The sequence below is a fragment of the Agelaius phoeniceus genome, chromosome 4 (assembly GCF_051311805.1).
Source record: "Agelaius phoeniceus isolate bAgePho1 chromosome 4, bAgePho1.hap1, whole genome shotgun sequence".
Lineage (NCBI taxonomy): Eukaryota > Metazoa > Chordata > Aves > Passeriformes > Icteridae > Agelaius > Agelaius phoeniceus.
This window is the reverse complement of record NC_135268.1, coordinates 31,182,477-31,196,941: the sequence shown is the minus strand read 5'-3', so window position 1 is coordinate 31,196,941 and position 14,465 is coordinate 31,182,477. Positions and strand designations below refer to the sequence as shown.

Here is a 14,465-nt window from a genome sequence, read left to right as displayed (position 1 = left end):
CCGTTCCCATGGCGGGAAAGGGCGGGCCGGCCGCGGGGCCGCCCCCTTGTCCCGGGCTGAACCGCGCGGCCGCGGCGGGACCTGCGCGGCTCCGCCTCGCCCGCCCTCGGCATCATCGCTCCGCGCCAGCACCGGGGCGGGGCGGGCCCCGTTGCCGGGTTACCGCTGTCATCCGCCCGCGCCGCCGCCGCGCTCGCTCCCTCTCCCGCCCGCCCTCCCCGCCCCCTCCCGGCGCCGCAGGAAGCGAGCGGATCCCGGGGCGCTGCTGCCGCCGCTGCCCCCACCGCGCCCGGCGTCCCCGGCCCGGCCCTGCCTCGCCGCCCAGCGCCCCGCGCCGCCGCTCCCCCCACATGCCGCAGAGCGGAGCGGTCGCGGCGCCGAGCCCCGCCGCCCGGCTGCCCCGCCGCGCCGCCCAGCTGGGGCCCTGACGGCCCCCCCGCCGCTGGAGCTGGGGCCCGGCGGCGCCCGCAGTGCATGAGAGGGAGAGCGGGGCGGGGGCCGCGGCCCGAGCCACTCGCCTCCCGGCCGGCGGCGGTGCGGGGACCGGCCCGGGGGGCGCCGAGGGGCGGCGAGGCGGTGGCTCCATGTGAGAGGAGGCGGCGGCGCACCTGATCCGCCGCCGGGACAGCCGCAGCCGGGGGGATTCTTCGAGGGCCACCAGTCCGCAGCCCGCCCGGGGCGGGGGGGGGCTGGACCCGCCTGCCCCTTTGAAGTCACCCGGCCCCCGGCGGCAGCCCCGGGGCGGGGGGGGCAGCGGACCCCCTCCCGCCGGGGGAGGGGGGCTCCGCCTCGCCGCCCTCATCGCCCCGCCGGCGGGAAGGCGCGCGCGCCGCGAGCGGAGGGAGAGCCCAGCGGAGCCCGTCCCGAAAAGTGAGTGCGAGCGGGAGGAGCCGCCTCGGGAAGGGGCTGGGTGCCCCGGGGCTGCCGGCGGAGCGGGCGGGGGCCGGGGGCCGAGGCGGGGGGCGCGGCGCCGGCGGCCGCCGTTTCCCATGCGGCTCACGTTGCCGGCCGCGCACGGTCTGCTGCCCCGCGGTCCACGCGCCGCTCCCGCCCGCCGCGGAGACCGGGCGGGAACGGGGGTGCTCCGCCAGGGCCCCCGGGCAGCGCCGAGGTCTCCTCCGCGAGTTCCGCCGCCCGCTTTGTGCCGGGAGCGGCGGCCCCCGCGAACAAAGGCGGCGGGCGGGCGGGCGGAGGGCTCGGACCCCTCCGTCCCGTCCCCGCCCGGGTAGCCGAGCGGAACTGCCGCGGCGGAAAGTTGTGCAAGGTTGGAGCGGAGCGCACGGCCGCAGTGCTGTGAGCCCCGAGGGTTTCAAACATCCCCCACCCCGCTCCCCCGTTTTCCTTCTTTTCTCTATAGGTTGAGTGGCTCTTAACAGACCCCGCGGCTCCCTCCTGCTCGCTCATTTACATAACACTTGGGTGGAAAATGTAGCTCTTCTTTTCGCGGAAAAACGTTATTGAAGAGTTGCTTATTTTCCATGTAAAGTGTTTTGAATGTGTTTTAAAAGCCAGGAGTAGTGTTGGCTCTTCCTGTTTATCGGAGTAGTTGCTGCTTCACGAGGCACGAGAGTGCTCTTGCTCTTACTCCAGACCTTACTCCGGGACTGGGGAGAGAAGGGTCTCGTTTGGGAATGGGACTGTGTTTGCTTGGGTTCTGTTTTGCTTTGCTTTTTAGCATTTCCGCCCCGCGCATAATTTCCCGCTGAGCAAAAACTGTATCAAAACTTGAAGTCTTTTTATAGAGTATCTTAACTTTCTTTTAACTGAAGAAAACAACACCTCCGTAGCTTGTCGGGGAAGAAACAATTGTGTCTGCTAGTGTTAAATTGTACTATTTGGGTGTTAAAATTTATACAGCAATTTGTTACATATGAGGAGGATGTACTAAAAAATGAAGAGAGTAGGTTGAATGTCGTTTTTTTGATGAGACAGTGTTCAGACAGAGATCCAGAAATTGTAACTCTTGTGTGGAAACTGCTGTCTGCATGAATCCTCTCCACATCTTCCTGGAAAGAGTCTAGAAAGACTTTGCAGGGGAAGGTTGTAGGGTTTGTTGGGCTTTTCATTAAAAGAAGAGTGTACAGCTTGTGAACATCCTGTGGGCCAGGTGCTAGGTGCCTGCTCTCCTGTGCTTTCTTTACCAGATGCGATTGAAAGCAGAGGAAAACAAAACATAGCAGAAATGTACACAGTTGCTGAAATATATGGGTGTGAACAGAAGGCCATATTCCAGCATTCCAGCTATGGATGCTTGCTCTGTGCTTCAGTTTGTGCTACACTTTTGAGAGCACTTAGTGCCTGTTTCCCAGCTGTATATTTGTCTATTCCGCTGAGGAGATAGCCTTTGAAAACTCAGGGAAAAATCTTGACATCAGTAGGAATTTTAAGGTAGGCAGGGCAGCTGATCTTTCACAGTTTCATTTTGAGACCCAGTTTGCTGAAGGTAAAAAGATTCATTTTCTTTAGTTTGAAGTATCTCCATATCTTAAGCTTTCTGTCATCACTGCTGTTTTGAAAAGGGGTGTAAAGAAGTTGAACTCTTTATTTGGTTCATTTTTAGCTTTTCTTCATCGCTGAACTCAGTGGTTAGAAACGGAAGTTGCATTCTCTTCAGGCCACAGTGAAGAGAAGGAGAGGAGATGGTCAGTTCTGTACTGCATTTAATATCTACAGGAGCAAAGTGACACTATGTCCTTTTTTCATGTGTTGATTACACTTGTTTTAAGGCACTTCCTGGTCCCAAACTTAAATCTGCCCTTTCTCCATCATCATCCAGTTATTAATGACAGTCTGGTTCTGTATCTTGATGGCAATTATGCATTCTTGTTGGTGTTTCAGGTTCATAAATATCTCAAAAAGATATATCACTTCATATTTTTAAAATTTTTTTTGTCAAGGTTTAGATTTTTCCTCCTACTGCAGCTTCTATCTAATCAGTGTAGGTTCTTTGTTCAAGCTGAATAATTTACTAATACAATGGTGTCTGTTTGGAAACAAATGTTTATTAGAAAGTATGTGATTTTCATTTGTATTAACTGTTACAAAAGCTTTTACAACAAATAACTTTTTAGCTTAGGGAAAGAAATAATTTTTATCTTTAGACTTAGGCTGACAAATTAACTTTACTTCTCCTTATGTATGCATGTGGTACTTTGCAAAAGTTTTGTTCATTACTTCAATGGAATTTGTTGTCTCTGAACCAGTAAAAGAAAGGAATGGTGTGTGATGATTTAGGCCAGCAATGTTATTAAACAGAGAGGAATGCTGATCTTCTGTCTCTTTAAAGTAAACAGAGTTTTTAAAATTTGGACGGTGTTTAATGGACATGTTTAATATTCTGAATCTTTTTGTGAAGAGCACATGCAAAGGCTGTGTGTACATTACACTTGAAATAAAAGTAGCATAAAGACTTTATCTGCAGAGCTGCTTCAGCCGTGTCATATGTGGACTGTGTATGTCAGGTAATTCTAGAAAGACACGATAAACATTGCATCAATTGCTCATGAAAATGCTCTCCCACAACAAAGTATTGTGCTTTAGTCAATTTGTGGAAACTGATGGATGGTTCAGTACTGAAATGCTCTAAGTATTCACTGGATAGACAAAATCTATTTACTGCAATCACTACTATGGACATTAAGATAGTCTCTTGTAGCAAAGACTACAAGAGTAGTAGTTGTAGTCTCTGTAGCAAAGGCTACAAAGATTTTAGGTAATTGTCTCATGAAGACCTAGACCCACGTAAGCATGGAAACTGACTTACTGTCAACAAACTTCTTGATCTTTGTGGTGGTACAGCCGCTGGTCATCACACAGGCTCTTCTGGCTAAATCAGGCAAGGACAGTTTAGCCCAGAGCAGGTCTGCAAAAGGCTGAAGGCAGCACTGGATGCTTACAGGTCCCGGTCCCAGAGCACCCTTGTGGCTGCTATCAGTGTGTACTTTAGGGCTGTGTCACTTCTGTGAGTTTGGCAGCCCTTGGTGGCTTCCTCTCTGGTGAATGTGTTTGGTGGCTTTGAGGGAGGAATGGACAAGTCCTTGTTTTGAAGTGACTGGTCGTGAATAAACGTGTTGTCAGGTGTATTGGGTGCCTTCTTATTCCTATGTTAGGAGAGACGAAGAATATTAAATCCCTGTCCATTCCTCAGCTGTCACAGTTTTGTATTTAGCAGAAAATGAAAGGTGGTTCTCTGTCTTTCACTTTGTAAAGATTATTGGTGAAATAATAAAGTAATCAATTTTTGGCTACCTTCTCTGTTCAGCCAAAATCAATAAATAAATATAATAGCTTGATTAGGTTCTTACTTAAACATTAAACTACACACGTGCTTTTCTTCTTTGAGAATTTTGCATATGCAAGATATTTTTTGGCTGTAATGAATGTGAGAGGCATTGTGGCTCACTTGTGGAGGGACATTTCTTGGGCAGGAAGAGAGAATGGGAGTAATTAAACTGTTGCAATGCTATGCATTGCAACAGTCATATTTTTCAGGATAAAAACTACCTACCTGGGTCTTTGCAGCAGTGGTTCTGGTTAGCTACTCCAGTGTTTGTCCTGTATCAGTGCAAACATTGCAGTCATGTATTTTCTAATAGATCCTTGCTAGGCTTTTTTGCCAGTAATGTGGACATGATTTACATCTGTAATGTCAAGTACTTCAAAAGTAAGGAATGTCAGAGTAAAAGGAGCTACTGCATTCAGTTTTGTTCATGCTCACTATGGCAAAAAACATGAGTTCATCTCCTCAAGACTGCTCATTTTTGCTAAATAGACAGATCTGTGTAATTCAGGAACTCTTTCTCTATTTTGTTTTCTCAGTGTTCTCTGAAACTATTGCAGTTATTTTTACAAGGCTGAAACAATGCATTTTTTTCTATAATGTCATGCCTAACCTACCAGCAGGCATATTTTCATTTGCTGGGGCAATTGAAGATGTTACCATCAGCTAGAGGATACAACACCCACAGCTGGTTGGTAAGAGGAGGTGTGTGAAATATTGTCCAAAACTAGCTTGCTTAGTTCAGGTAAGCTTTGCCTGAGTCTTGAGCTGAGACAGTTGGCTTTGCTTTGTGCTGGAGGATGAAGTGTTGGTGTGTACTGTTTTGGTGGCACACTTCTGATGTGCCAGAAGTGTGCCACCAAAACTTCTTTTCCCAGTCCAAATCCCTTCAACATGATTGTGGTGGCTGTGGCGCTAGGAACTAGTAGAATTTGTCTAGTTTTCTAACCAAACACAAATATGGCCATAAAATAGAGAAGCATGGCATGTTTTAATTAAGATATAAAACAAACAAAGAAAATACCCCAACTAAATAAAAAAGTATGTGCTGTTTTCAGTTTTGGCTGTAATTTAGAGTTATACCAGTATGATACATTTTGCAATGGTATTTACCTCAGCTTATATTGAAAAAAAGGAAAACCAGTTTCCCTTTAATACTCTCATAAAAGGTCGAGTGATGTTTGGATTTTTGTAATCCAAATACATTGTTATGAAACTGATTAACATAGTGATGTACCTTAGATGTTTTGTGGGCAGGGGTCATTGGATACGGAGGGGAAAGGAAAGGGTTTCTTGAAATTGCTTGGTCTCCAAGCTCCTGTATCAGAGAAGCCTCTTGTGGGTAGTGCCTGCTAAGCTGGCCTAGGTGAGTCTAGTTTGTCTTGTGACCTGAGACTGGATGGCTGCTTACAGCAGAGGGACAGCTCTGAGGTAATTAAGTAATGCTTCCTGTTCAAGGGCTGGCTATTCAGAGTTGTCCAAAATGTGGATGTTGTGAAATGCTTTTTTGCTTGAAAACCTTTCAGTGGTGCGGATGGCGTGACCTGCCTGATGCTGCTCTGGAGAAGCAGCACTGGGAAGTCTCTGAACTCTTCAGCATGGGCAGGCTGAGATGAAGTGCACTTGAGAGGGCAGGGCATACTGCTGAACACTTTCTTAGCACAAGCTCTGCCTCCTTACCAGGCAGGAGGGCTGCCCTAGGTGGAGCTGAGAGGCATACATGTGCTGTGGTGAGACCTGGCCTTGTGGAGCTGGAGCTGTGGCGAGTGGGAGGTTAGAGCACGGTTGCAATAGAGTTGCAATAATTTCCCCTTAAACTCCTCATAAACCTCAATCAATGAATCTCACCACTCCAGTATCCTAGGTTGTAATAATAAATTAAATCAAATCTTTCCCCTGCCAATTCTCCCTCTTTACACATGGATCTCTCCTTGAAAATAAAAAATCTGAACTGATTCTGGGATAATAGTTGTACTTGTTCCTATGTACCCTTCTCCTGTTCCTCAATTTCTTGGTCCAATGTCAGAGCTTGTTGTTCTCCCTGTTCAGCACTTCATCCTTAAGAAATGTTGCTCTGGATGGCTTGGAATGTGGGAGGTGACTTTTACATGATACAGGTTTCTAGAGACTTCCCTTGTGTTTTTCCTTGGTGAGTTTATCAAAGAACTTGAGGGTGGTGGTGGAGACCCGATTGCACATGAAGTTTTGGTGGGTCCTTTTGATAGATTGAAGGATTCCTTAATTCGGTCATGCAGAGTCAGAGCTACTCGGCTGTGGCTTTGTCTTCGTGTAGGTTGTGGCAACTGCTGTGAATTTCAGAAGGACAGGAGCTGCAAACCCTGGGTGTGTGTTGTTGACAGTATCTACTTAAACTCTGCCCTCTTTGACCGTCATAATGTCCTTACTGCACACATTAGCCCTGTGTTCTCACAGATGCTGGTGGATACTTTTGGAGCACGTGCTTTTCAGGATAAAATCTACCATGTTTTCTTAAAGGTGAAACTTTACATTTAGATCTGCTGTAGCATGCAGGACCTGCCTATTCTTATAGGGAGTTAGTTTGCTGTATTGCAAAATTGCATACAAAAGGTTATTGCTGTCTTTATGTAAAATATATGATGTGTTTTATAGAATAGAATGTGTGTCTGTATATATCTGCAGGAATGACAGTAGTCACAGGGAATTCAGAACTGAACAGGCTACTTCAGGACAAGCTACTTGTCTTACTAAATGACTAACAAGCCCAAAGCATCATAAGCCAATGGAGAAGAAAAGGTTTCAAGCTTTTCCTCAAGTTCCCTTTTTAGGAGGGTAAGCTGCTCAGTGTGTTCCCTGGCAAGTGTAAGCCTTTTCAGCATTGTAGCATACTTCATGCTTGAGAAGTTGCTCACTAGCTATTGCAGTAGCTGCAAAATCTAGCATTTCTTTGCTAGACCTGACACTAGTGGGTACTTTGCTTTTGATGACTTCTTCATTGCCTAATAAGGCTTTAGAATATACTAGAGAATATTTTCTTTAGTGTTCAAGGCTGTAACCATTAAATAATAACCAAAAAAACCAGCTATGGATTCAGAGCTCTCTGAGGAAATGTTACTCATCTTTTGTGGCAAGTGTGACCCCACACAGCTTGGCATAGTGCTGAATCTCTGTTGAAAACAGGATGTCTTCACCTTTGCTTCACCATTGTCTATGTCTTTTCCCAGCTGTGTTAGTTGTGGCCCTGAGCTTGGGCCAGTAAACCTGCAGTTTGCTGGTAGTGTCTGCTTCTCCTGCTGTTTATATCTTGTCATTTTGTTTTAATTCATGCAATCATACTCTAGCACAACAGAAAAGGGTCCTGAAACTGTGATCCTGGAGATACCCTTGTCTGAATTATTTTAAATGTTTGTTTCTGAGCTCGGCTGTGGCAGTTTCATCTGCTGTTGCCAGAGCTGATGAGTGTGTCTGCAGATCTGTGGCATTTCTCTGAGTGGGTGGATCACTGCAATGACAGGTAACTCTTTTTTTCTTTACTACAGAGTATGGTAGTGACAGTTTTTATGGATCTTGAGGGCTAATCTTCAGCATCCTTTAAAGCATGCTAAGGCAGAGTTGCTGTGGTTTTCAGTGGTTTTATTTTTTTTTTTTTTTTTTTTGCCTGGGAAATGTTTCTTTCTCCACATACCTAAATAGCAGTCCCTGTTTGATCTTTCAGCAAGAATGAGTTTGAAATAAAGAATTTGTATGGGGCACTGTGTTTGGGGATTGCTTTTCTCCTAACTTGCTATTTGCTGCAAGGGAGGGAGACAATGATCAAACCTGCAATGCTTTTCCCACCTGGCCCATATTTAAACTTGTCTGTGTAGCCAAGATGGGGCAGAGATGACCCTTATGACAAGCCTCTGCTGGAAGGGGGCAGTTATATCCCTCTGCTTTCATGGTGTGTTAGTTATCTGTGGCAGCAGGTGGATTCTGACTGTGTTGTTGGTGGTCTGGGTAAGAACTAGACTTGGTCACTGCTTGACTCCCAGCTTGCTGGAGTTTGTGCTGTCCTGCACTTGCTCCACTCTACCAACTGTGTGATACAACGCCCTGAACAGCCACTTGATGTTCATGAAACGTGTCAAAGGTAGCATGCAGGCTTTGGTAGCCCCTGAGTAATATGGTAGTAATGCTAACAATATTTTGTCATTATGTGTCTAGAGGGGAGTGATTATATGTGTGAAAGAAGTCCTACTAATAGTATCGTAGGTGGGCTCTAATACACAGGTGGCTGAACTTTACATTTTGCAATGTTATAGTACAGAAGTAACAGAAGTGTTTCTGTTAATAACCTTGATTATCTCCATAATGGCTTCTTCCTTAGGTTATCCAGATGTTTAACCTAAATTTGAAAGTTTAACATAGCTGAATGCACTATAGCTAGAGCATTTCTTAGACATGGCTTGCTGTAGCAAAACAACCTTGACATGCACAGTTACATTTAGTTTGTTTCCAGGACATCCTGTATTTTCATCTCATCTTCGAGGTCAGGCTGAATGGGGCTTTGAAAAACCTGGTATAGGGGAAGGTGTCCCTGCCCATGGCAAAAGGGTTGGAATTACATGACCTTTAAGATCCCTTCCAACCCAAACCTTTCTCTGATTCTGTGATTTCAGGTTGTGTATTGTATTCCCAGCTTTATAGCTTATTGCCATGGTGAATCTATTGTTAATTGTGCTTTGAACACTGTTAGGCTTGGCTATTTTGAAGTCAAGTAATTCCTGATATGCTACAGCAAAGTAGTGGGCTGATAGTGGAATAATTGAGGGTCGAACTTCAGCTCTGCCATTACTGACATTTGGCCTGGTGGGAGCACTAGATAACACTCGGTGTGACTCAGGAGCCCAGGCAGGAGTTTTGTTTGAAGAGTAGAGGTGGGTGGTGTCCCCTGTCATGGGGTGGGTGTGTGGCTGTCTAGTGAGGGGAGCTGCATGCTGGGGTTGCTGCCTGCCTATGTAGGAGGTATGTACAGTCATCCCGCTCAGCTTGTGGTTGTTTACACGGGCTGTGGGAACCTTTCAAAGGGGTGCTGGGAATGACTGGAGAAACAAAAGCTTGTTTAGTGGCACAAAAGAAATGTTAACGTTTTGGTCCTTCTCATTCCTATTGTTTGTTTACACTGCAGAGTGGTGGGAACAAAATTGATTGCGTAGGTTAGGCACGACCTAGCAAAGATTAAAAAGGAGAAACTCATCATTAAACATTTCACCCGTCCTTCATAAAATAATTTCAAACATCACAAAGGTTGAAATGTTATATTCACTTGTCCTTAATGGGGTTGTCATTTCATATTGTATTTGACTTGCTTAGTTGCTACTGTAAGGAATGGCTCCCAACAGCTTCTCCTACCCATACCTCTTCCTGCACTAGCTATTGGTTTAATCTAATTTATTGTTAAGATTATGCAAATTAATTTTGTGCTATTGGTTTTCTATAATTTCAGTTCCCTGAATTTAAATGAGAAGGGAACTAAAAAGCAAATAGAGTTGGCTCAGTGTGACACGGAATGTGCGTTAGAGCTGGCACGGGGGATGCACAGCTGGCAGTGAATCCTTTGGGCACTGCCTGGCCATTAGATCAGCTTAACTGTGCCCTGAAACCTCATGGCTGTGGTTTGATGATCTGCTGAAACCAGTGTGGAGCAAGTACTATAACCAAAAGGGCTGATCTTTTTCCTCCTGTCCCTTCTTTGCTTTTGTGGATGTGCTGTCTACTTCTGAAATCCAGCTGTTTGTGAACCAACATGAGTGCTACTCTTGCCTGACTTCTTAGACTTTTCAGTAAGGAGAGAGCGGTATTGACCCTTTTAACAGCAGGACAAATTTAAGTAATCTGAAAGTGTTTACAATCCTTGTACTAAACTGCAAAAGTATTGTCATATGTATCATGCTGTAAACTATATGCATGATATAAACCACCTTCAGCACTACTGCCAGTTCAGCCTTTAAAACAGAGCATGTGCTTGATCTTCAAAGGTTTCTCCCTCGAGTTCTCTTCATATCACAGTCATAAGCATGCCAATCTGGACAAATAATCCTTTTATTCAGTAGAGCTACATTTAACACAGTGATCAAAGCTGCAATGTACAGAAATATTAGTATTCAAATCTGTAAAACACAAGGGAAACAAATTGTTCTGTGAGCAGCGGAGCTAACAAAACCTAGTTTCCTGTGGATTTGTGTCCTCTGTCTTCTGCTGTATCCCATCACTGCAGTAACAGTCCTGATTATTGTCCTGTTATCTCCTGTGACCTCCCTTATCACAAAGTGTCAGATCCTGCAGCCTGACTATTCCACCACTCCCCATGTAACCTACCTGCTAGCTGGGGTAGAGGCAGCATGTACTGTGCTGGTTGCAGAGCTGTGCAGAGCTCTGCTTGGTGGCTGCTGCCAAAGGGGGAAAATATTTGCATTCAAGGATTCTACTGATTGTGAAGCTGAGAGTTTAACTTTTGTTCTATTCTTTCTGCCTATCAGTTTCCATCTCCAGAAAAGCAGTGGGATTTCATTATAAGGTGTGTGTATCTTTCTTTTCAGAATCACTTTTCACAAAGATGTATTATGGCACTGGAAAGTTTCATGTATAAAGCTTCAAGTAGTTCTGTTCTTCTTTACGTTATTTGTGATACTTTAACCCCAGTTTAGTTGAATATATTCTTTTTGTTATAAAAATCCAGTTAAACTCAAGGTTCTTAGTGGTTTTTTTTTCCCTATACCTTTTCCTTTATAATCTTCTGCATCTCTCAGTTACAATCAACATACCCAAATTTTCTGATGGTTTTTGGCTTCCCCTTTAAGATGCCTGTTACTAAATGTCACCTTTTTTAACTTTTAGTTTAACTACATTTCAAAACATTTTTTTATGCCTGCCTAGGAGTGCTGTATATTTACAAAGTGCCTATTTAAAATGCTTCATTCAGTTTGTAATGTACCAATTATAATATTCTCCAAAATATTTAATGCACATCCTAATTTTTTCTTTTACTGAGTATTATTCTTCTTTGGACTATCAAGACTCAACATATTTCTTTCTGAATTTGTTCTTAAGGTCCAGGAAATTGGTGAGTAAAATATTCCCCTGGACACACAGTACCTTGATTATTATTTTCTTTGTCTGTCATGTATTTTCCATTTTATCTAGCTTGGTTGACTACATGAAATGCATAAGGTTCCTTCTCTTATCTTAACCTTGATAGCTTTTATGTGAATGAGTTTTGCCACCTTTTGCTTTCTGGACCATTAGGGAATATGTGTTGCAGTTCTAGTGCAGAGCTGTGGCCTTCTGCTGTTAACCCTTTTCTGCAAATTAACAGACCACTTACTGCTTTTTCTTTTGATGCTTTACTGCTGGCATCTAAACACAAATGTTTTCCCCTAACACCAATATTAATTTTACTTAATGGGCTCTTGAGACTTTGAGGAAGGTTTTTCAAAAGTCTTTCTTTCAGCAATTTCTCCCTAGTTTACTGTTGTTATTATAAAATTCTACTAGCCTAAAAAAGCATGGTTTCCTTTCCAGAAACCATGCTGTGTAAATTCTCTGGTATTAACCTGCATATGTTTTACAATCATTTTCTCCAAACAATTGTTTCAGCTAGCTTGCTATGCATGAATGGCTTATTTGTTTGTAACACATTAAATCATATTTACTGGCTCTTTCAAATGTAGGTAAGTACTGTGTTTTCTCACATTCTAATACTAGGTATTTTTAGTAGGAGGTGAATGTAATTTTTTATTATTTATAATTATTTTTTCTCTTGTTCCTGTGGACTCACTCAGTTCTGATTTCTGCTAATAAAATGAGAAAATGCTAAAGTACCATGTTTTCTCAGAGGTGTTGGTGGTTTAGGTTTGTTAGCTCTGTTCTACTCCCCCAGATTGTGTAGTGGAGTGGTGACAGCTTGAGGGAAACTTGTGTGCTCAAGTAGTCTTACACTTTGAGTGCATTGTCTAGGAGATCTTGAATTCAGATGGCAGAAACACTGTGAGATGTGCAGTGAAAAGGGAACAAACAGACTATAGAGGTCTTCCTAATTAGTGAACAGCCTGATGCCTGTGACATATTTTTCCATTTGTTTGTTTTCAGGAGGGAAAACAACCTGCAAATAAACCCAAAGTGAGTAATTTAGCTTTTCTCTGGAGAAAAATGTCAGCTGGAACTGTTCAGTAGTAGAATCATTCTGTTGCCCCGCAAGTGCTTGCACAGACACAGTGTCTAGGAGGCAAAACCATGAAACTGCTGTAGATGTTTTAATGGAGAATAATCAGTAATGTTATTCCAATAGGAATATAATTTTGTAACTAATATTTTGAATGAAAGGTCAAGCTCATTAAAATATTTGAGTATAATATCTTCTCTCAAGATGGCAGTTTTGGTAGAGACGTCCAAAAGTTAAAATACTTCTATATTTTTATTGAAATGTTCTGTTTTAAATTGTGTTTAATAAATAGTTTTAAATGTATTCTAGAAAAATTGACCCACTGGTTCACACTGGCATGTGTTCTTTTTAGCTTAGTATTCTGTATCTGATAGCCATAGAAGAGAAAATCTTGTCCAGGAATCCAGAAATTCTCTAATTCTTCGCATGACCCATCTCAAAAAAATGTGTAAGTGGATTCATGTGAAACATTGAGAACAAGATCAATTTTAGATGCTTTTCATTTCATGCCTGTTCTCCAGCTACTTTCAGTTATGGAATCTCTGAGCCAGAAGTTGTTTCTGTTTATTCAGAAATTCTTGAATATTTCTCTTCTGAGAACTTGTACAATTTCTTCTTGAACCCTTGTAAATTTTTCAGCTCCATTGCATCCTTTTTCAACAAATCCCACAGATCTGCTGGCTGTTGCCTGAAGAGTCACTCATGTTTTGAAGGTGGCTTCTCCTCACTTCCTTAGGTGCTGCCTTGTGTTCATGTTGCAGGGGGCAATGAACAACTAGTATTCTTTGCCTTTCATGTCACTTGCCTCTGGGCAATGGGGATCTCTGGGAAATGGGGATCTCTGTTCCTAAAGAGACTATTTTTTCAGGTCGCAGTTCTTCTATATTTACGCACTTTTTGCTGTAAAAGACAGATGCTCTGTAAGATGACAGATGCTCCTTCACTACATGATTTTTCTTGTGGAAATGTGGAGGTGCTGTTTGGGTACCAGTGCTTACTGGTTTTTCATCGTTGGAGTAAACCAAAAAAGGTGGCAACTGCATCTAAAGTTTAGGCTATACTGGGGGCATGTTTGCTAAAGAATTGCTTGACCCTGTGAAAATGATGGGTACTCATGTAAGGATGAGGAATTCTAATTTTTGTCTCCAGGAAATGGCAATTCCTGTATAGTTGTTCCTGTGGTCATCTTTTAATGTGGTTAGAACATCAGCTTAGCAGCTGTGAAGTTTCGCTCTATTGATGTTATGGATCATGAAAAAAATAAAGAAACACTAGGATCTATCTGAAATGATAAATAGCGAGTTTCCCATGTTAGCATTACTACTGTTGCAACCAGGCAGAGCAAACAAAAGTTCAGCTCTTGTAATTGAAGTTTTCTTTTTGGTCTGTGGTGTTAAGAGCTCATTGTGAGCTCCAATTTTATTATCATCCCATGTGAGTACTTTTGTGAAGAAAAGTAAATTTAATCCTTATTGGTTTTCTGTATGCCTCTAAAGCCTTTATTTAACTGGCTGATTTGTAGATCTATACAAATAGATTGTGTTTAGGAATAAGAATCTATAAGAATAGATTATATAGTCTATTTCTCAAACACTCCTATAAATGTATACATTTAAAGAATGTATTATTTATAGAAATATATAGAAGGGTTCTGCAAGCTACATCTTGAGGTGTTAAGGTGTTAAAGGCATGTAACTTAGAGTGTTTGTTTAAAATACTAGTTATTATTTAAGTTATCTAAGTTATTTATATAATCACCATAGGTTTTGAAATTTTTTTGAAGATTTTTTTTTAGTGTTCAATTGATTGCTGTAATGGAAGAAAAATCTCAAGGTACTTGTGAAGCATTTTAACTCGACGGTTAATTTTCTGTTGCCACTAGTGATAGACTATCATATTGGCTCTTCTGGAACACAGGTGAAGATAAGATAAATGCAATCTAGGTCTGATGCTGCAGTCACTGGAGCATACATTTAGATTTGGCCATAAGGATGCCTCTAGAAAGCT

General features: G+C 43.2%; 1 protein-coding gene across 1 annotated transcript in view; it reads left to right on the top strand.

The window, feature by feature from the left end:
- The first annotated feature begins 230 nt into the window (after nucleotides 1–230).
- FBXW7 (F-box and WD repeat domain containing 7) overlaps nucleotides 231–14,465 on the top strand; it is a 177,041-nt gene continuing 162,806 nt past the window's right edge. Inside the window, exon 1 of the mRNA XM_054633742.2 lies at nucleotides 231–870. The gene's annotated coding sequence lies outside the window, so the exon portion shown is untranslated. The remainder of the gene's footprint in view (nucleotides 871–14,465) is intronic.